This window comes from Oncorhynchus keta, chromosome 30 (assembly GCF_023373465.1).
Source record: "Oncorhynchus keta strain PuntledgeMale-10-30-2019 chromosome 30, Oket_V2, whole genome shotgun sequence".
In the NCBI taxonomy this organism is placed as follows: domain Eukaryota; kingdom Metazoa; phylum Chordata; class Actinopteri; order Salmoniformes; family Salmonidae; genus Oncorhynchus; species Oncorhynchus keta.
The window spans coordinates 40,895,704-40,918,094 of record NC_068450.1 but is presented as its reverse complement, the minus strand read 5'-3'; the positions used below and the strand labels follow the sequence as shown (position 1 = coordinate 40,918,094).

Sequence of the window (22,391 nt, the reverse complement as noted above, 5' to 3'; positions counted from 1 at the left end):
CTTGAGACCGGCTAGTCGGTTACCCTGCGCCAGAGGCTGGAAGCTGTCTGTAGACCGACTCGAAGGTCACATTGGCATGGGAATGTTTAAAAAAAGCCTAATATTGGCAATGTTTTCATTAATGTGGAACATGTTGTGTTCAGAGTGGCTTAGGAAAAATACAAGTATGGACAGTTCTGGGCATCGCTGTGCTGCTTTTTTTGAGACACAATTATTTATAGAAGTGGTGCCAACGCATATGCAAATGCCTCTACATTTGTTACATTGATTTAGACAAGGTCACACGTGTATCTTCAAGTAGGAACGGACTCTAATCTACACTCTTCCAAAAAAAGGTGCTAAGCAGAACCATATAGGGTTCTTTGGTTTGTCCCTGTAGTGGAACTCTTTTTGGTGCTGGTTAGAACCCTTTGCAGAGTAAAAAAAAAAACTAAAACCCTCTATGAAGGGTTCTTCAAAGAACCCCCTGTAAATGGTTCTACCTAGAACTCTATGAAGGGTTCTTCTCTATGAATAGTTCCACCAGACTTATTAGCCTTTAAAATTAAACTCTTTATGACAATACATTACATACAGTGCATTTGGAAAGTATTCAGACCCCTGAACTTTTTCCACAATTTGTTACGTTACAGCCTTATACTAAAAGGGATTTTTTCCCTTGTCAATCTTCCCACAATACCAGATAATGACAAAGCAAACAGGTTTTTAGAAATGTCACATTTGTGACCGACCGACTCGATTCGGTCTTACGTAGCAACATTTGAAATTGTGTTTATTTTATTTTATATTGAATAAAAGTAGAATCAGCCCTATAAAATGGTATATCATACACTACAGTTGAGGAACGATGGGAAAGTAATTCTGCTTTGAAAGTTGATCAACTTGTAAACTCACTTTTGAGAAAATTAGCTCCACCCATCTCTTTAAGGATTCACATGTGAGGCTATGTACTAAACAACCAATGATTTCAAGACTAAAGGCTGGTTTATACTATGGGTGTGTTCGTAAATTTAATCTGGAGGGCAGAGAGTGTGCTCTGGGCGTTCGTGAGCGTTCAGAGCGCACACTGGATGCTCTGGCTGAGGAGTAGAGTTGATCCGAGCGTACTGACCTAACAACAGCAGTCGAGAACCCAAGCTAACTGGCTATCGTTGGCTAGCTTGCTAGCTACTCCCAGACACAAATGAGAGAACAGCTCAATCTGACCATTTTCCTCGCCCTAGCAGAGCTGGTTAGGCTGTTTTTTTATGTTATTCAGAGCGTTGGTGACTGCAACGGTGCTGCTGGCAACAATTGAATTACTTTTTTTTGACAGCTTTTACTGACACCGGCCATATTCAACAGGTTTTTGAGCATTAGTAAATGTGTCAGTTATTCTGCGCTCTGGCACACTCAGACGAGAGTGCTCTGAAAAGGGAGTAGATAGCCAAAGCGAATTTACCAGCTACGTCTATCAACTGTCGCAGTGACATTATAAATATTCTCTTGAAAAATCTTTCAATGTCAATTTATTTTCTAAAGCAAGCAGTGTATATTTTCCTACACTCTTAAAAATAAAGGTGGAAGTTGGATCCAAATAAAGTTTTTAAGAACGATTCCTTATGGGATCCATTTTATGGTCTCTGAAGAACCATAAATGGGATGGTTCTTTGAAGAACCCTACACAAATCCAAAGCCAGAAATGTTTTGGTCCTCCAGGCCTGGAATTGAATAGCCCTGCTGTAGGCTTTAAAGCAGCAATCAGTAGCTAAAACCATAACAAAGTGCTTCCCCACCCCTGTTTTGGTAAAACGCTGAGGGATGAGGCTGGTGAAATTGAACCACTCACAAATTCATAGGTAGAGCTACGGATGCGAGGACTGACAGAACATTATATAGATAGCTTGAACCATGTTTTGAGGCTGTACAGTGGATTCAGAAAGTACTCAGACCCCTTGACTTTTTGCACATTGTTACATTGCAGCCGTATTAAAAAATTGATTCAATTATTCACACAATCTACACACAATACCCCATAATGACAAAGCAAAAACACTTTTGTTGTTGACATTTTTGTAAATGTATTAAAAATAAAATACAGAAATACCATATTTACATAAGAATTCAGACCCTTTGCTATGACACTCGAAATGGAGGTGCATCAGCCAAGAGTTTGGAAAACCAACATTTAGAATTTTTATTCACCTGAATTCAGAATGACTAGGACATGAGGCTACCTTAAACATCTCAACATCTCAACTGGAACAACCACTTCAGTAATGGGTGCATTAAAGTCCAAGTAACAGATTACATTTTTTTTTACAGTATATTCCAGTAGCAAAAGATTCATTATTAATCAATCAATGAAAATACAAAACATTGATATTGAAACTAACAATTCTAAAAATCTATCTGCAATAGAGCATGCTGGGAAATATGATAATGATGGGCGTGGTTTTGGTTCAACTCTGGTTATTAACGCCTATTTGCTGTGTGCTATGAAAGGGACACATCTTCAGGCCGTAGATGCCACGTCAAGCACCCCACACTTCACCCTAAGGTTCTTTATCTGGCAACAGTTCACCAAGGAACCTTAAGAGCTGAGGAAGAACCATTTAAGAACCTGTATTTTTTTCAGTGTAGGTATACCACTTGCTAGTGGTCCTTCTGTAGCTCAGTTGGTAGAGCATGGCGCTTGTAACGCCAGGGTTGTGGGTTCGATTCCCGGGACCACCCATACGTAGAATGTATGCACACATGACTGTAAGTCGCTTTGGATAAAAGCTTCTGCTAAATGGCATATTTTTTTTATTATTTTTTTAAACTGCGGGACATTAACTGCATTGGCCATATAAAGACTTCATCAATCACGTTCTCAGCAGCAGGACTGAACAGCTTCTGCTCTGCTGTCTACTGCTCAGCACTCTCTTTCTCTGTCACCTGTCTGTCTCTCAGAATTAGGCTGTGGCTCATGCTAAACCATTGTGTAGTTTAGTGAGCTGCACATTATGATGATAAGCAGTACAGACTTGGGTTCAAATACTATTAATTTCAAATACTTTATGTTCAATTGAGCTCACCTGGCTGTAACGGAACAATTAGAGAAGTTCCACAAGAGCAAATCTCGCCCACCTGGCAGAAAGTCAGGCTAAAATTAATGTAGCTGAAATATTTTAAATCGTATTCGAACCCAGGTCTGGTCAGTAGGACTTTCTATACTTTAGATAATGGCCCAATAACCAACCATTCATCCTGGATACTCCTTCAAATGTAATGAAATTCATATTTTTTTTATTTTTATATTCGGCTATGCATGCCTCTGGCAAAAATGAGTAAAGCAAAAATTATTTGCAATAATCACAGATCTTTTCTGACTGGCAAACATAATAGGTCCCACACTTAATTTTCTCTCAGGGTGTAGATCACCAAAAGAGTACCACAAGGCTCAATGCTAGGCCCCACGCTCTTCTCAAATTTACATCAACAACATAGCTCAGGCAGTAGGAAGCTCTCTCATCCATTTACATGCTGATGATACAGTCTTATACTCAGCTAGCCTCTCCCCATATTTTGTATTAAATGCTCTACAACAAAGCTTTCTTAGTGTGCAACAAGAGTTCTCTACCCTTAACCTTGTTCTGAACACCTCCAAAACAAAGGTCATGTGGTTTGGTAAGAAGAATACCCCTCCTCCCACGGGTGTTATTACTACCTCTGAGGGTTTAAAGCTTGAAGTAGTCACCCCATACAAGTACCTGGGAGTATGGCTAGACGTTTCACTGTCCTTCTCTCAGCATTCCTAGGAAACACATATCAAAGCTGCAGGCTAAAGTTAAATCTAGACTTGGTTTCCTCTATCGTAATCGCATCTCTTTTACCCCAGCTGCAAACTAAACCTGATTCAGATGACCCTCCTACCCATGCTAGATTACAGAGACAAAATGTATAGATCGGGTGCTCTAAAGCAGCTAGATGTTCTTTACCATTCGGCCATCAGATTTGCCACCAATGCTCCTTATAGGACACATCACTGCACTCTATACTCCTCTGTAAACTGGTCATCTCTGTATACCCGTAGTAAGACCCACTGGTTCATGCTTATTTATAAAACCCTTTTAGGCCTCACTCCCCTCTATCTGAGATATCTACTGCAGCCCTCGTTTTGCCAGTCACATTCTGTTAAAGGTCCCCAAAGCACACACATCCCTGGGTTGTTCCTCTTCTCAGTTCGCTGTAGCTAGCGATTGGAACGAGCTGCAACAAACACTCAAATTGTACAGTTTTATCTCAAACTCTTCATTCAAAGACTCAATCATGGACACTCTTACTGACAGTTGTGGCTGCTTTGTGTGATGTACTGTTGTCTCTACCTTCTTGCCCTTTGTGCTATTGTCTATGCCCAATAATGTTTGTACCATGTTTTGTGCTGCTATAATGTGGTGTTGCTACCATGTTGTTGTTATGTTGTGTTGCTACCATGCTTTGTTGTCATGTGTTGCTGTCTTGCTATGTTGTTGTCTAAGGTTTATCTTTATGTAGTGTTGTCGCTCTTGTTGTGATGTGTGTTTTGTCCTATATTTATATTGTATTTATTTTTTTATTTTTTTATCTTGGCCCACGTCCCTGCAGGAGGCCTTTTGCCTTTTGGAAGGCCATCATTGTAAAAAATGATTTGTTCTTATTAACTGACTTACCTAGTTTAATAAAGGTTAAATCATTTAAAAAAGATTCAATTTTAAAGTTGTCCCCGTGAGTGCAAATATCAAATCAAATTGTATTTGTCACATGCGTCGAATACAACAGGTATACAACAGTAGACCTTACCGTTAAATGCTTACTTACAAGCCCTTAAAACCAGTTATGCATTAGGGGGCACTATTAAAATTTTGGGATGAAAAACGTTCCCGTTTTAAACAAGATATTTTGTCACGAAAATATGCTCGACTATGCATATAATTGACAGCTTTGGAAAAAAAACACTGTGACGTTTCCAAAGAACTGATGCTACAGGCGAAACCAAGATGAAATTTCAAACAGGAAATGCCCCAGATTTTGGAGGCGCTGTGTTCCAATGTCTCCTGTGAGACATTGTCTCCTGCCTAATTTTTCAGTTTTTGATTTGTTAAAAAAGTTTGAAATATCCAATAAATGTCGTTCCACTTCATGATTGTGTCCCACTTGTTGTTGATTCTTCACAAAAAAATACAGGTTTATATCTTTATGTTTGAAGCCTGAAATGTGGCGAAAGTTCGCAAAGTTCAAGGGGGCCGAATACTTTCGCAAGGCACTGTATATACTATTCGGTCCTGGATGGCAGGAAGATTGTCACCAGTGATGTATTGGGCCGAACACACTACCCTCTGTAGCATGTTACGGTCGGATGCTGAGCAGTTAACATACCAGGCGATTATGCAACTGGCCAGGATGCTCTCGATGACGACCTTTTGACGACCATGCCAAATCCTTTCAGTCTCCTGAGGGAGAAAATGTGTTGTCGTGCCCTGTGGGCACTATGGTGTTGAACGCTGAGCAGTAGTCAATGGACAGCATTCTCACATTGGTGTATCTTTTGTCCAGGTGGGAAAGGGCAGTGTGGAGTGAGATTGAGATTGCGATTGAGATCTGTGGATCTATTGGGGCGGTATGCCAATTGTAGTGTGTCTAGGGTTTCTCGGATGTTGGTGTTGATGTGTCATGACCAGCCTTTCAAAGCACTTCAGAGCTACCGACATGAGTGCTACAGGGCGGATTTTCATTTAGGCAGGTTACCTTTTCATTCTTGGTTACAGGGACTATGGTGGTCTGCTTGAAACATGTAGGTATTACAGACTCGGTCAAGGAGAGGTTGAAAATGTCAGTGAAGACAATTGCCAATTGGTCCACACATGTTCTGAGCACATGCCCCGGTAATCCGTCTGGCCTGGCGGCCTTGTGAATGTTGATCTGTTTAAAGGTCTTGCTCACATTGAGCATGATCACACAGTTGTCCGGAACAGCTGGGGCTCTCATGTATGCTTCAGTGTTGCTTGCCTTGAAGCGAGCATGAATGGCAATTAGCTCATCTGGCAGGCTCACGTCACAGGGCAGCTCGCGGCTGGGTTCCCCTTTGTAGTTCGTAATAGTTTGCAAGCCCTGCCACATCCGACGAGCGTCAGAGCCGGTGTAGTTGGATTCAATCATAGTCCTGTATTGACGCTTTGCATGTTTGATGGTTCGTCTTAGGGCATAGTGGCATTTGCATCAACTGACCACTTTTGTATTGAGTGAGTCACTGGTACATCCTGCTTTAGTTTTTGCTTGTAAGCAGGAATTAGGAGGATAGAATTATGGTCAGTAAATATGGTCTAGGGTTTTTTTCCCCCACTGGTTGCACATGTGACATGCTGGAATATGAATATTCAATGAGGGTGAGGAGAAAATTAGGCCCAGGACCTGTCTTACTTATGAAATTGATTGGAAGTATTTCTCTAGGATCCCTCCATTCTCGCAGTCATTTTTGGATTTTGTGGTGGACAACAATATGTAACCAAAACTATATGTTTAACAGAAATGACATTGAAGTGACATTTTGGAATCACTTTTATTGTAAATAAGAATAGAATATGTTTCTAAACACATGATATTTGTGCTTCTATAGTTATTCACAATTAATTCAGGATTATCCGTAATCATGGTAGCATCCGCATTAATGTAGAAGTGTTTATTTGATTTGATTTTACAATAAAGGCGACACCAAAATGACACAATACATTATTTACCCTTCATTTCTATTGTGCACAAAATAATCTGAAACAAAACCAAAACAAACAGAAAATGCATCTAACAAATTTGTAAAGTCACGAGCAATGTTCCCTCTAAACTGTGGTGTGCAACTTCCGCTATCAGCCCGCACAGAGAAGCATGAGTTAGTTAACACTATCAATGTTTCGCTCTACTGTGGGAATTGTGATCGAATCAACGCAATATTAGCCACATTCAATGTAACATACCGAAACAAAACTAAATATGCAAGACTTAGTATGCGAAACTAACTGTGCAAGAGATTTTTTTGTAGGCAGAGCACATTGGAGTAGGATTCTATTGCATTGACAGGCCTGCTCAAGCCCAAACTCTATGCAGACCGGTGCACCATAACCAATTAGATCTGCAGTAGGCCTAAATTCAAATAGTCATTGCCATATATGGATCTGCGCCATTCACTTTGAACTGGACTGTGTTTAGGCTACAGTGTGAGCAGTTCAAGTAGATGCGCTTGTTCTGAGATCAGAGCGAGTGCTGCATGTAGCCACTTCTGCACATTTGTTCATATTCTTTGCTAGTTAGTGAGTTATCAGCCCAGTTATAGCATATTTATATTCAACAATGGGCAGTGGTACTACTTAAGTAGTTTTTTGGGGGTATCTGTAATTTACTTTACTATTTATGTTTTTGCTAACATCAACTTTTACTTCACTACATTCCTAAAGAATATAGTGTACTTTTTACTCCATATATTTTGACACCCAAAAGTACTTTTTACATTTTGGTCCTCCCTAATGCCTCTGATCTGGCAGACTCACTAAACACAAATGCTTCAGTTGTAAATTATGTCTGAGTATTGGAGTGTGCCCCTGGCTATCTGCCAATAAATCAATAAATAAAATAAAATTGAGCCCCCTGGTTTGCTTAATATAAGGAATTTGAAATGGTTTACACTTTTACTTTTGATACTTAAGTACATTTCAGCAATTCCATTTACTCGTGATAGTTAAGTATATTTAAAACCAAATACTTTTAAAAACGTTTTCTCAAGTTGTGTTTTACTGGGTGACTTTCACTTTTACTTGAGCCATTTTCTATTAAGGTATCTTTACTTTTACTCAAGTATGACAATTGAGTACTTATTCCACCACGGACAATGGGGGAGTGGTTGCTTCTAACAAGAGCACAATCATCTTTGAAAAGTTTCAGGTAAAGAGCTTTTTATGTCTTAAAGGGGCAGTGTTGTATTTTAAGACGGTCTTGAATAAGCTAAGTAGCATAATTGGTCTAATTCTCTGTAATAATGGTATGGGAATAATAATGCATTTTATGAAGTGGTTCTTGCATCAAACAACATTTCCAGTCACCTCCTTGTCTGAAAGGACAAGTGGATAAACAGGCAAGTGTTTTTATTTTATTAGGCAAGTCAGTTGGGGCGGCAGGGTAGCCTAGTGGTTAGAGTGTTGGACTAGTAACCGGAAGGTTGCGAGTTCAAACCCCTGAGCTGACAAGGTACAGCTCTTGTTCTGCCCCTGAACAGGCAGTTAACCCACTGTTCCCAGGCTGTCATTGAAAATAAGAATGTGTTCTTAACTGACTTGCCTGGTTAAATAAAGGTAAAAAATAAAAAAATAAAAGTTAAGAACAAATTCTTAAACTTAAACTGCCATGTTCAGAACAATAGATGTTTACCTTGGCAGTTTGGGTCTTGCAACCTTTCAGTTACTGGAACCACTAGGCTACCTGTCGCCTCATAATGCATGTTTTTTTTTCAAAAAAAAAATGTAGGCCCACATTGAACATCACACATTGGCAAATACTGTAGGCTGAATAATAGAACAACTATTTCAACATGAAAATGTTATGGGATGTGTTTTTCTCCATTGTTTTTGATGGCCTTACATAAGGCCTACATACTACTTGGCCATTGTTAAAACTGTAACATAAAGCAGGTACAGCCTCAGTGTTCACAGTAAACTCCCACGGGAAGTTCAAATCAAATCAAATTTTATTTGTCACATACACATGGTTAGCAGATGTTAATGCGAGTGTAGCGAAATGCTTGTGCTTCTAGTTCCCGACAATGCAGTGATAACCAACAAGTAATCTAACTAACAATTCCAAAACTACTGTCTTATACACAGTGTAAGGGGATAAAGAATATGTACATAAGGATATATGAATGAGTGATGGTACAGAGCAGCATACAGTAGATGGTATCGAGTACAGTATATACATATGAGATGAGTATGTAGACAAAGTAAACAAAGTGGCATAGTTAAAGTGGCTAGTGATACATGTATTACATAAGGATGCAGTCGATGATGTAGAGTACAGTATATATGTATGCATATGAGATGAATAATGTAGGGTAAGTAACATTATATAAGGTAGCATTGTTTAAAGTGGCTAGTGATATATTTACATCATTTCCCATCAATTCCCATTATTAAAGTGGCTGGAGTTGGGTCAGTGTCAATGACAGTGTGTTGGCAGCAACCACTCAATGTTAGTGGTGGCTGTTTAACAGTCTGATGGCCTTGAGATAGAAGCTGTTTTTCAGTCTCTCGGTCCCAGCTTTGATGCACCTGTACTGACCTCGCCTTCTGGATGATAGCGGGGTGAACAGGCAGTGGTTCGGGTGGTTGATGTCCTTGATGATCTTTATGGCCTTCCTGTAACATCGGGTGGTGTAGGTGTCCTGGAGGGCAGGTAGTTTGCCCCCAGTGATGCGTTGTGCAGACCTCACTACCCTCTGGAGAGCCTTACGGTTGAGGGCGGAGCAGTTGCCGTACCAGGCGGTGATACAGCCCGCCAGGATGCTCTCGATTGTGCATCTGTAGAAGTTTGTGAGTGCTTTTGGTGACAAGCCGAATTTCTTCAGCCTCCTGAGGTTGAAGAGGCGCTGCTGCGCCTTTTTCACGACGCTGTCAGTGTGAGTGGACCAATTCAGTTTGTCTGTGATGTGTATGCCGAGGAACTTAAAACTTGCTACCCTCTCCACTACTGTTCCATCGATGTGGATAGGGGGGTGTTCCCTCTGCTGTTTCCTGAAGTCCACAATCATCTCCTTAGTTTTGTTGACGTTGAGTGTGAGGTTATTTTCCTGACACCACACTCCGAGGGCCCTCACCTCCTCCCTGTAGGTCGTCTCGTCGTTGTTGGTAATCAAGCCTACCACTGTTGTGTCGTCCGCAAACTTGATGATCGAGTTGGAGGCGTGCGTGGCCACGCAGTCGTGGGTGAACAGGGAGTACAGGAGAGGGCTCAGAACGCACCCTTGTGGGGCCCCGTGTTGAGGATCAGCGGGGAGGAGATGTTGTTGCCTACCCTCACCACCTGGGGCGGCCCGTCAGGAAGTCCAGTACCCAGTTGCACAGGGCGGGGTCGAGACCCAGGGTCTCGAGCTTGATGACGAGCTTGGAGGGTACTATGGTGTTGAATGCCGAGCTGTAGTCGATGAACAGCATTCTCACATAGGTATTCCTCTTGTCCAGGTGGGTTAGGGCAGTGTGCAGTGTGGTTGAGATTGCATCGTCTGTGGACCTATTTGGGCGGTAAGCAAATTGGAGTGGGTCTAGGGTGTCAGGTAGGGTGGAGGTGATATGGTCCTTGACTAGTCTCTCAAAGCACTTCATGATGACGGAAGTGAGTGCTACGGGGCGGTAGTCGTTTAGCTCAGTTACCTTAGCTTTCTTGGGAACAGGAACAATGGTGGCCCTCTTGAAGCATGTGGGAACAGCAGACTGGTGTAGGGATTGATTGAATATGTCCGTAAACACACCGGCCAGCTGGTCTGCGCATGCTCTGAGGGCGCGGCTGGGGATGCCGTCTGGGCCTGCAGCCTTGCGAGGGTTAACACGTTTAAATGTCTTTACTCACCTCGGCTGCAGTGAAGGAGAGACCGCATGTTTTCATTGCAGGCCGTGTCAGTGGCACTGTATTGTCCTCAAAGCGGGCAAAAAAGTTATTTAGTCTGCCTGGGAGCAAGACATCCTGGTCCGTGACTGGGCTGGGTTTCTTCTTGTAGTCCGTGATTGACTGTAGACCCTGCCACATGCCTCTTGTGTCTGAGCCGTTGAATTGAGATTCCACTTTGTCTCTGTACTGACGCTTAGCTTGTTTAATAGCCTTGCGGAGGGAATAGCTGCACTGTTTGTATTCAGTCATGTTGCCAGACACCTTGCCCTGATTAAAAGCAGTGGTTCGCGCTTTCAGTTTCACGCGAATGCTGCCATCAATCCACGGTTTCTGGTGAGGGAATGTTTTTATCGTTGCTATGGGAACGACATCTTCGACGCACGTTCTAATGAACTCGCACACCGAATCAGCGTATTCGTCAATATTTTTATCTGACGCAATACGAAACACGTCCCAGTCCACGTGATGGAAGCAGTCTTGGAGTGTGGAGTCAGCTTGGTCTGACCAGCGTTGGACAGACCTCAGCGTGGGAGCCTCTTGTTTGAGTTTCTGCCTGTAGGCAGGGATCAGCAAAATGGAGTCGTGGTCAGCTTTTCCGAAAGGGGGGCGCGGCAGGGCCTTATATGCGCCGCGGAAGTTAGAGTAACAATGATCCAAGGTTTTACCACCCCTGGTTGCGCAATCGATATGCTGATAAAATTTAGGGAGTCTTGTTTTCAGATTAGCTTTGTTAAAATCCCCAGCTACAATGAATGCAGCCTCCGGATAAATGGTTTCCAGTTTGCAAAGAGTTAAATAAAGTTTGTTCAGAGCCATCGATGTGTCTGCTTGGGGGGGGATATATACGGCTGTGATTATAATCGAAGAGAATTCTCTTGGAAGATAATGCGGTCTACATTTGATTGTGAGGAATTCTAAATCAGGTGAACAGAAGGATTTGAGTTCCTGTATGTTGCGCAGAACTTTCAAGTTTGCGCTCAGCAGACCTGAAATTTGCTCTGTGCCCAAATTATTTTTGAAGCATTGGTCACAAGCTTAATGTAGTCATTGCATGCTATGAATATGGGGCCAAATACTTAACTTTTGGCTACTTTAAGTGAATTTGTCCCAATACTTTTGACCCCTAAAATGGGGTTAAACGGTTCACAAAATATGGAAGGAAATACCCTCAAATGAAAGCTGACAGTCAGCACTTTAACCCCATAGTTATTGTTTGATTTCAAATCCAAACTTTTGGAGCGTAGAGCCAAAAAAAGAACAAAAATGCTTCACAGTCCCAATAATTACGGAGGCCACTGCATAATCAAATCTATGTTAAGTTTAATATGGGCGAGACATTCATCTCTGTTGTGGACTTGCCTTTTATTAATATAATATCCAATATGAGTTATGGCCGCAGTACACGTGTAGAAGCTGAGTAGTAAAATGAATCCCTTTTCTGTTATGATAAATGAACCTATCGTTGCCAGAGTGGTGTACCCTATCCTCTGTATGCTGTGACTTTGTGCTGAGCGGGCCCAACATTGTCGCTATGACTTTCATTTTACTGAACGTGATGCTAACACGCTAGATTAATTACATCATTGATGCATATTGATGACACGATCCCACTCGGGGAACATTTGTGTCAGAATTCTAAATGGGAATTATTTGTCGATTCATCATGTTGATGAAGTAGCAATACCGTAGTAGACAACATACATGGGCTACCTTGTATTCGTTAATCACGGTGTGCGTAGTTTTTTTGCGCTCTTCTACCTTGAATGTCATCAAGTTGGATTGGAATTGTCCTTTGAAGCTCAATTGAATTCTAAAGATCCAATTTTGCGCTCTGAAAGGATGTCACATATGAACAAAACCGTGAAGGCCACTCCAACAAGAACACTGGAAATACCCCCCTTACATGTTAATTCAAATTGCAGCCTTGTCAATGGTGACATAAGGCCTCTATAAATAGAGAATGGAGAGAGTTGGGTATAGGATCCCATCTTCATTATAATAAAGCAAAAGCCTACACACATAAGTGGGCGCAGGAATAAAATACTGGAGCAGCGTATCTGGTGTGCAAGATTTTCTTATGTTATTATCCAGTCTTTTTTTGGGGGGCTCGGCACCAGTGGAAAAATGTAGAATTGGTGTGTATCACGCACAGTCTCTCCATTCTCTCCCTTTACTGACATCCACATATTGAATTACCCTGTGATGAGCCATGATAAAACAGATTAGACTAGCTGGACTGTCGGTGATACTTTTGCTAAATAAGTAACTCTCACAAAAAGGAATGAATGTACTTTCCTCTCTGTTAAAATGCATGCATTAGCTAGGTGCCTTAATAATGGACACAGAGAATTGCCATTACAGCTTTTGCCTATCGTACAATTTGTCTTGTGGGGATAGAAAGGTAAGCTTGGTTTAATTGTCCAACAGGTCTGTGAGAATGTATGGCGCATTATAATAAATTGCTAACTCAAGTTTTTTTCACATACCTTGATGTTTTTCTTGTTGAGGTTTAATTGTTTTGAGGGGAGTCAAGGACCATCCACACACAACCGCATGTCAAAGATGTTCCATTTTCTTACAAAAGTGCACTTAACGTTATAATTGTTGTGTGGTGAGGTATTTTCATTGTATTGTAGGCCACAACGAGACATAGCAAAGACCTTGTACTTTTATTCCTTTTCCATGCCTTTGCTCAGCCTTGGATTAGGAAAGAGCCAAGGTCGATTGGGGCCAACGGTTTGGAGTGAGATGGCATTCTGTCATAACACTGCTTTGTGCTTTGTTTATGCCATTTGAAATAAAGACCACTTCCAACAACCTGGACTCAGGGGTAGGCATAACATAGTAAAAGTAATCTGTGACGCTCCAATTAGTATGATATGTTACGCTTTGTATGGTATGTATTCATTTGTGGATGTCCGTCATTCATTTCGTATGATATGCTACGAATTACAATTCGTATGATCTCTTATGAATTACAATTTGTGGTGGCTAACGTTAGCTAGGTGGCTAATGCTAACGTTAGCTAGGTGGCTAACGTGAGTTTGCCTAGGGGTTAGGATTAGGGGTTAAGGTTATGAGTTAGGTTAAACCAAGCTTACCTTTTGTAGAATGTATGCACACATGACTGTAAGTGTAACTGTAACTGTAAGCTAAATGGCATATATTATTATATTATTATTATTATATTAAAGTGTTAAGGTTAGGGTTAAGGGAAGGGTTAGTTAACATGCTAAGTAGTTGCAAAGTAGTAAGTTGTTGCAAAGTTGCTGTTGCGCAAAAATGCTAAAGTTGTCCGTGATGAGATTTGAACATGCAACCTTTATGTTGCTGGACGTTCGCTTTATCTGTTTGCATATTACACCAACTGATTAATGAACCCACCAGGGTCTGTTCTTCTACCCAAACCGTCATTGACCTTGTGTTGTTATCGGATAGATCAATGATAACAAACAGTAGGGTTGTAAACTATGGGCACACTGATCATTCCATCATTTTCTGTCGTAGGAAGGTCCAGAAAACTGTTTTGAATTGTCATAACTCAATAAAAATGAGGTCTATGAAGAACTATAGTGCAGATACTTTTGTTAATTGTTTGAGCAAATTTGACTGGTCTGCTGTATTGAAATGTAACAAGGTGGAAAATGACTGGGGCAATTTGAAATAATTGTTTTTAGATGGTGCAGACAAGCAGGCTCCAGATAATTTATTTATTTAGCAAAGAGCAGAATCATGGATAAACAATAACATTTTAAAGGCAATTAAGTGTAGAAATGATCTGGAGTTCAGGATATCCAGGGCAGATTATGTTTTTATAGACTATAAGAAATTAAGAAATTAGGTTTAACAGGATGATAGAGAAGGCCAAGAAATATTATTTTAGTTTAGAATAGGATCAATCCGAGTACATTATTTATGGAAGTGTCTGAAACTGTTAGGTCACAGTAACAAATTAAAGACCAAAGCTCAACATTTTTGCTTGGACATCAGAGGAAAGGTTCATTCAGACAAGAACATGGTTGCAGACTGTCTGAATAGCTATTTTACAACTATAGCTAATACATTTGTTCGCAAGGAACCTTATCAATTAGGTTGCTATGGGGAAAGTCAAGTCCAACAATTTTACTCACAGCAGGGGATTCAGGTACTGTAAATGCTATTTCATTTGAAAGTGTCTGAGTCAACTGTGCTGAAGAAGCTGAAGGGAACTTCCAAAGCAACTGGCCTTGCCAGTTACTAAAGGCCGCTGCGGTAATTATCACCCCCTGTGTAACTCACATTGTAAATCTGTTATTTAACTTGTTTTTTCCCCCCCAGTGAAATAAAACTAGCAAGGGTCATTCCTCTATATAAAAAAAGGAATAAGTTAGATCATGGAAACCACTGTCCTGTGTCAATCCTGTGCATTTTATCGAAGGCCATGGAAAGATTGTTTGAACAGGTTGACAGTTACATTTCCTTATATAACCTACTATATGAGCTCCAATCTGGCTTTAGGAAATCCCATTCCACCGACAATCGCCTACCATATTTAACTGACCACATCAGAAAGGAAGTAGATGGAGGGACATTTTGTGGTATTGTTATGTTAGATCTCCAAAAGGCGTTTGATACAGTGGATCATGAGATTCTCTTAATCAAACTAAGAGCCATGGGCTTTAACAACTTAGCTGTAAAATAGGTTAGCTCTTGTCGGCAAGGAAGAAAACAGATGGTGGATGTGGATGGGACCCTGTCTAAATCCAAAATCCTGAACTGCAGGGTACCCCAAGGGAGTGTTCTGGGTCCACTTCTCTATCTGTTATATATAAGATGATCTGAAATCTGCTTTTACATGTGACCTTTTCCTCTATGCATATGATTCTGAACCGTTGGTTTCCCATAACGACAAAAATGTGGTTGAGAAAGCCCCCAGTGCTGAACTTCTGAATGTCAGTAAATGGCTATATGATAATAAGCTGTGATTTCACCTTGGAAAAACAGAGTCCATCTTGTTCGGGTCCAAAGTGAAACTGAGGAAATCCCCAGATTTTAAGGTGGTAGTAGGTGAATAGTAGTCACAGCAAAACACTTAGTTAATTATCTTGGATGTGTGCTAGATAACCATCCTGACAAGGGAGAGCATGGAACAAAACGTTATCTCCAAAGTGAACCATAAAATGTGGTTTCTGGCAAGAACCTCCAAATATCTGGATAGGAATACAATGGTGGGATTGGCTGGGGGATCTTGTTCAGTGCCACTTTGACTATACGTACCTGGTACAATAGTGTCCCCAAGATCATTTGAAAATAAATTGCAGAAATCTCAGAACAACTTAGTCAAGGTTATTCTTAAACTACCAGCACTTACTCATCTTGACTATTCTCACTTTTAAAAGCCTTTGATGGTTCAAAGTGGAGAATAGTATCACAACTCAGGAAATGAGCCAGATGCAGACACAGGAGGTTGATCGATCGATACTCAGAATGTGTATTATACAAAGGGGCAGGCAAAGGGCAGGGCGAGGGCAGGCAGTGGTTCATAATCCAAGGCAGGGGCAAACAGGGACAGAATGGCAGGCAGGCTCAGGGTCAGAACAGGCAGAAAGGTCAGACTAGAAAAATGAACTTGAGAGCAGGAGAAACGGGAAATATGCTGGTAAGACCTGACAAGACAAGACGAACTGGCAACAGACAAACAGAAAATGCAGGTATATATTAAGGTGGAAAAAATGGGGAAACCTGGTGCGGGGTGGAGACAAAAACAAGACAGGTTAAACAGAGGCGTGACAGATAGTCTTTCAGATGAAATTATGTCTTGTACATCAGATTGTCCAGAATATGGACCCCAGGTAGCTAAGTAACTACTTTAACTTGGTCCAGGATAACCATAACTATTCCACTAGAAGGAGTGAAACTGACGTTGTTCCTTTTAGATTTAATAGTGGTATGGGAAAATAAACTTTTTGGAATTTGAAACTTATAACCTCTAAGTAGTTTCAAGATCTCACTGATAAAAATGGCTAAATAGTAGCATGTCTCAAAAGTGAGTCAAAAGTGAGTAAGATTATAATTTGTGGCTGAGAAGGAAATGCCTGGGATAGCATATGGTCTGCCGTTTGGTGCCTGTTGTGTATAATCATTGAGACAAGGGAGATGTGCCTGTCCATAGTTGGTTATTAGGAAATGGAACTGTACTAATTATCTCATGCTATGAAACAAACAATTGTGTCTGTCATTGTCTGTCATCCCACCTTCCCCTCCAAAAGGACTACAATGGAAATGAGCTTTTCAACTTTTTGTTATCTTTGATGATTTTCTTAAATTGTATGTGGAGGCGTCACTGGCTGGAGCGCCCCTATGTATGTATTTAAGAAAATGTGTCATATCAATAAAATCAATCAATCAATCAACCATACCAAATGTAACATATCATACTCATTTGAGTATCCCGGATGGAAGTTTACTCTGTTACGTCTAATCTATGAGACCAGGCTACGTCCAATCTATGAGACCAGGCTACGTCCAATCATACAGAGCCATTCAGTTTATAGTATGGAGCTTTATCTCTGTAGTCATTGTCATCGTCAGCCAATTGGCTGCCTTGTCCATGATGTCATTCCACAAATGCCCAAATGAGTGTGTATGGATTGGCATACCACATAACGAAAACATTTTGGTCCGACTCACCTTCGACGGAAGAAAACCATAACAGAATCACCCACCACAACAGGACCAAGCAGCGTGGTGACAGGCAGCGGCAGCAGGAGGAACCAAGGTTGGAATATACGACTTGGGAGGAAATAGACAGGTGGGCGGTCGACCCAGAGAGAGTGCCGGAGCCCGCCTGGGATTTGCTGGAGCAGTGCGAAGAGGGCTATAGGAGAATGGAATTGAAGAGAAAAGCACGGCGGCGCAGAAGGAAGCCTGAGAGTCAGCCCCAAAAACTTATTGGGGGGAGGCTCAGGGAGAGTGTGGCAGAGTCAGGGTTCAGACCTGAGCCAACTCCCCCTGTTTATCGTGAGGAGCCAAGGAGGAGACCAGAACCAGAGCCGGTGTTGGAGGTGATTGAAGCAGAGACTGTGAAGGAGTTAATGGGGAAAGTGGAGGAGAGAGTTATGAGGGAGTTGCTAGGTTGGTGCTTTAGGTACGATATTCGCCCGACGGAGCTTGTCGGGGATTTGATGGCACCTGGGTCAGCGCTCCATATTCGTCCTGAGGTGCGTGTTAGTCGGCTGGTGAAGATTGTACCAGCCTCACGCACTAGGCCTCCTGTGTACCTACCTAGCCTTACACGTCCTGTGCCAGCCCTGCTTTCAGGCTCTCCAGTGCACCTTCACGGTCCGGTCCATCATGTGCCACCTTCATACACCAGTCCTCCGGTGGCAGCTCCCCGCACCAGGCTTCCTGTGCGTGTCCTCGGCCCAGTACCACCAGTGCCAGCACCACGCACCAGGCCTTCAGTACGCCTCGCCTGTTCAGCGCTGCCAGAGCCTTTCTCCTCTCCAGCGCTGTCGGAGTCTCCCGCCTGTTTAGCGCTGTCGGAGTCTCCCGCCTGTTTAGCGCTGTCGGAGTCTCCCGCCTGTTTAGCGCTGCCAGAGCCTTCCTCCTCTCCAGCGCTGCCGGAGTCTCCCGCCTGTCTAGCGCTATCAGAGCCTTCCTCCTCTCCAGAGCTGCCGGAGTCTCCTGCCTGTTCAGCGCAGCCAGAGCTGCTAATCTGCATGGAGAAGCCAGAGCTGCTAGTCTGCATGGAGCAGCCAGAGCCTCCAGTCTGCATGGAGCAGCCAGAGCTGCCAGTCTGCATGGAGCAGCCAGAGCTGCCAGTCTGCATGGAGCAGCCAGAGCTGCCAGTCTGCATGGAGCAGCCAGAGCTGCCAGTCTGCATGGAGCAGCCAGAGCAGCCAGTCTGCATGGAGCAGCCAGAGCTGCCAGTCTGCATGGAGCAGCCAGAGCTGACAGTCTGCATGCAGCAGCCAGAGCTGCCAGTCTGCATGGATCAGCCAGAGCTGCCAGTCTGCATGGATCAGCCAGGGCTGTCAGTCTGCATGGAGCGGCCAGAGCAGCTAGAGCCGCCAGTCGGCCAGGATCCACCAGTCGGCCAGGATCCACCAGTCAGCCATGATCTTCCAGATCCGCCAGTCAGCCAGGATCCGCCAGTCAGCCATGATCTTCCAGATCCGCCAGTCAGCCAGGATCCGCCAGTCAGCCAGGATCTTCCAGATCCGCCAGTCAGCCAGGATCCGCCAGTCAGCCAGGATCTGCCAGAACCACCAGCTAGCCAGGATCTGCCAGAGCCAACTACCTGCCTGAGCTTCCTCTCAGTACTGGGCTTCCTCTCAGGGCTGAGCTTCCTCTCAAGGCTGAGCTTCCCCTCAGTGCCGAGCTTCCCCTCAGTTCCGAGCTTCCCCTCAGTTCCGAGCTTCCCCTCAGTTCCGAGCTTCCCCTCAGTCCCGAGCTTCCCCTCAGTCCCGAGCTTCCCCTCAGTCCCGAGCTTCTACCTCAGTCCAGCGGGGTCCTTGGTGAGGGTTATTAGGCCTAGGTCGGCAGCGAGGGTCGCCAATCATAGGACGTGTTACAGGGGGACTAAGACTTGGTTGGAGTGGGGTCCACGTCCCGAGCCGGAGCCGCCACCATGGACAGACGCCCACCCGGACCCTCCCCTATGGGTTTAGGGGGGGGTTCTGTCACGCCTTGGTCTTAGTATTTTGTGTTTTCTTTATTTATTTGGTCAGGCCAGGGTGTGACATGGGTTTATTTTGTGGTGTGTTTTTGTATTGGGGTTTTAGTAGGTATTGGGATTGTGGCTGAGGAGGGTTGTCTAGGAAAGTCTATGGTTGCCTGAGGCGGTTCTTAATCAGAGGCAGGTGATTATCGTTGTCTCTGATTGGGAAGCAATTGTTCCTGTCTCTGTGTTAGTTGTCACCAGATAGGCTGTATAGGTTTTCACATTCCGTTTGTTGTTTTTGTATTGTTTGTGTTTTTTCTTCATTAAAGATGTATCGAACTAACCACGCTGCATTTTGGTCCGACTCTCCTTCGACGGAAGAAAACCGTAACATTGTCTCACTTAGCTAGCTTTAGATGAATGCATTAACTGTCACTCAGAATAACTGTATCTGCTAAATTATTCAAATGTAAATGTAATAGGACAACCAAAATATATGGTTTTAAAACAACAAAGGATTTTATTTGTATTTGTATTTTTTACATACGTTTGTCGTGAAGTTATCTACTGTACCGGTTGTGGCTTCACAAAATGGAGGCAAGGAGAGGGAGGCTGATGAAAGCAACAACCACCATGTGCTGGCCTGTCCACATGGCATATCTAGATTAGAAGCAGATAAGCCAACAGAGAGGGGGGGGACCAGAGAGAGAGAGAGAGAACCAGAAGGAGAGAGAGAACCAGAGAGAGAGAGAGAACCAGAGAGAGAGAAGAGAGAGAGAGCAAGAGAGAACGAGAGAGAGCGAGAGAGAGCTCAAAGTCGTTGAGGTTGAAAGGCAAGCTTTAGTGAAACAGTGTCCCTTGAATACCGAGAGTGGAGCAGTGTTGTATGTGTGTGTGTGTGCGAGCCTGTGTGTTTAGTTGTGTGTGTGTGCTAGTGATGCGCAGGTCAGCTGTTTGTTAACCCGCCCCCGCCCGCAATTACTAATAACCCATCTGCAACCACGACTATATGTGATAATGTGAAATTCGGAGGCCGCTACCCGACACGAACCCTCTAGCTAATATAGAAAAATGTGCTGTATACAGTCAGAGATTGCGGAACGATTTTTTGACAGGGGGTGCAGGATTTTTTAAAGCCTAATTTTGACATGTTTCTGCTTAATTTCTGAAATATTTGTAGGCTATTTATTAGTCAATTTGTCTACACATAGGAAAGATTTGTATGCAACATTTTCAAATGACATCAGTTTGATCAGTTTTATGGAAATGAAAAGCTGTGAAAATGATGCATATTTCATGTGGTTGAAATACTATCAGCTTTTATAATGCGGATAAAGATAGCCCATTTACAGAAAGGGCCTAACCATGCACTAGCACCTCACCAGCATCTCAGTGCTAGAGGAGTCACTACAGACACTCTGGTTCAAAACCAGGCTGTATCACAACCAGCCGTGATTGGGAGTCCCATAGGGCGGTGCACAATTGGCTCAGTGTCGTCCGGGTATACTTGGTATATCATTTTACTGCAATAAATGCTTGATTTGACAGGAGTTAATATCATATTAGGCGATGTGAGAGGTTATAGACCTATAGTCAGTATCCACATTTCAGGTTGGCTACTATTCCATTTAACCCATCTGAACAGTGCAGTTCCCTTGACGTGACATATTTGACATATTTGAAGTCCCCGTCTTGTGACTGTTGAATTTCTTTGTAGAGCACCTCACAATAATCACACAGAACATAGCCGGCAATGCTATCATCCTCTTCTACCACTTCACCAAATCTTTCCCAAATATTACTGCTCTGGCCCTCTCCTCTCTTTAATTCAACTCTCCAATTCTCTTAACGTTTTCTGCCCAAGTTACCAAAAAGCATTTGCCGATTTTCAGGTATTTGGCACGCAAAGTCTACGGTTAAGCCCTAAAGCTTTATTCACTAAATGCCAGACAAAAACAATGAAAGAAAAACCTAAATGTAGCCTGTAGATATGAATTGCACAATAATTTTTTATGCATTGTTTTCTCTTCTTTTAAACGGCCCTCCAAATACCACCTTCCACCAAATGTACACACCTGCATAGTCATAGACACACACGAACACACTCGCTGATAAACAACAACAAAAAATGAATTTGTAGACCTTATGAACCAGGAGAGTCAGTTGGGTTCACAGTGATTTTTTTTGAAGGTCTATGTCCCTAGTTGGACAATGTGTGATAGCAATGGTAGCTTACTGTGTGTTATCGCTCTTTCTTTCATCCCCACATCCCATTCATTTTTCCCATAGAGATTTGACCCTATGACAAACATTGTTAGTATACATCAAGGCATTGCTCACGTATACCCTTTAATCATATCATTGGATAGCTTTGATTCACAGTTATCCACCAGACACATATTCAGGTCAGCAGAACCTTGACCTTTGACCTTTAGGTGCATAATCAGAAGTAAATGTATGAATTACTTTAAAAAGGTAAAACCCTGATACATTTTAAACTTTGATTGACAAGTGGTTCTGAAAGGTCATGCAATTACTTTTAAAATTATATACAATATAACTCACTTTGTAAGCAACAGCTACAACTATTGCTTAAAAAAATGTCCATATTGGGCCATTAACATCAGAATGCTGGAAGCTTAGCCATAGAATTCCGTTTGGTGGGGCAGCTGTTTTTTTGGATTATGACTTTGGTGATAGAAGCATCAAATTGCACACACAGAGCTAGAACAGGTTTCTAAAAATATTTCTAGATGCCCGGCCATCACAGGACTCACGCATTGACCTACATTCCATTGATTTAGGTAAGTCCATTGGGGACTTACATGAAAACAGGCATTGTTCTATAGCTTCCCTGTGCATGTTACCATGTCAATCTGTATGTTAGATAAGATGAACGACAAGTACAGTAGGCTATCTTCTGTGTGGTGTCAGTCAGAGAAAAGAGAAACGCTCTCGTTGTCGACTTTGGACCTGTTACGCTGTGTGTTCATTTCATAATTACCACCCTGCCAGTAGCTGGACTACAAAAGGAGGGAATCTCCACATTGAGGATAAGCAATGGAGACTGCGCTGGTGGAATGGAATACTTACCCCATTCCTATTT

General features: G+C 42.6%; 1 protein-coding gene across 3 annotated transcripts in view; it reads left to right on the top strand.

Annotated features, from left to right (window-relative positions):
* LOC118363600 (follistatin-related protein 5-like) overlaps positions 1 to 22,391 on the top strand; it is a 172,845-nt gene that overhangs the window by 16,235 nt on the left and 134,219 nt on the right. The window lies entirely within an intron of this gene.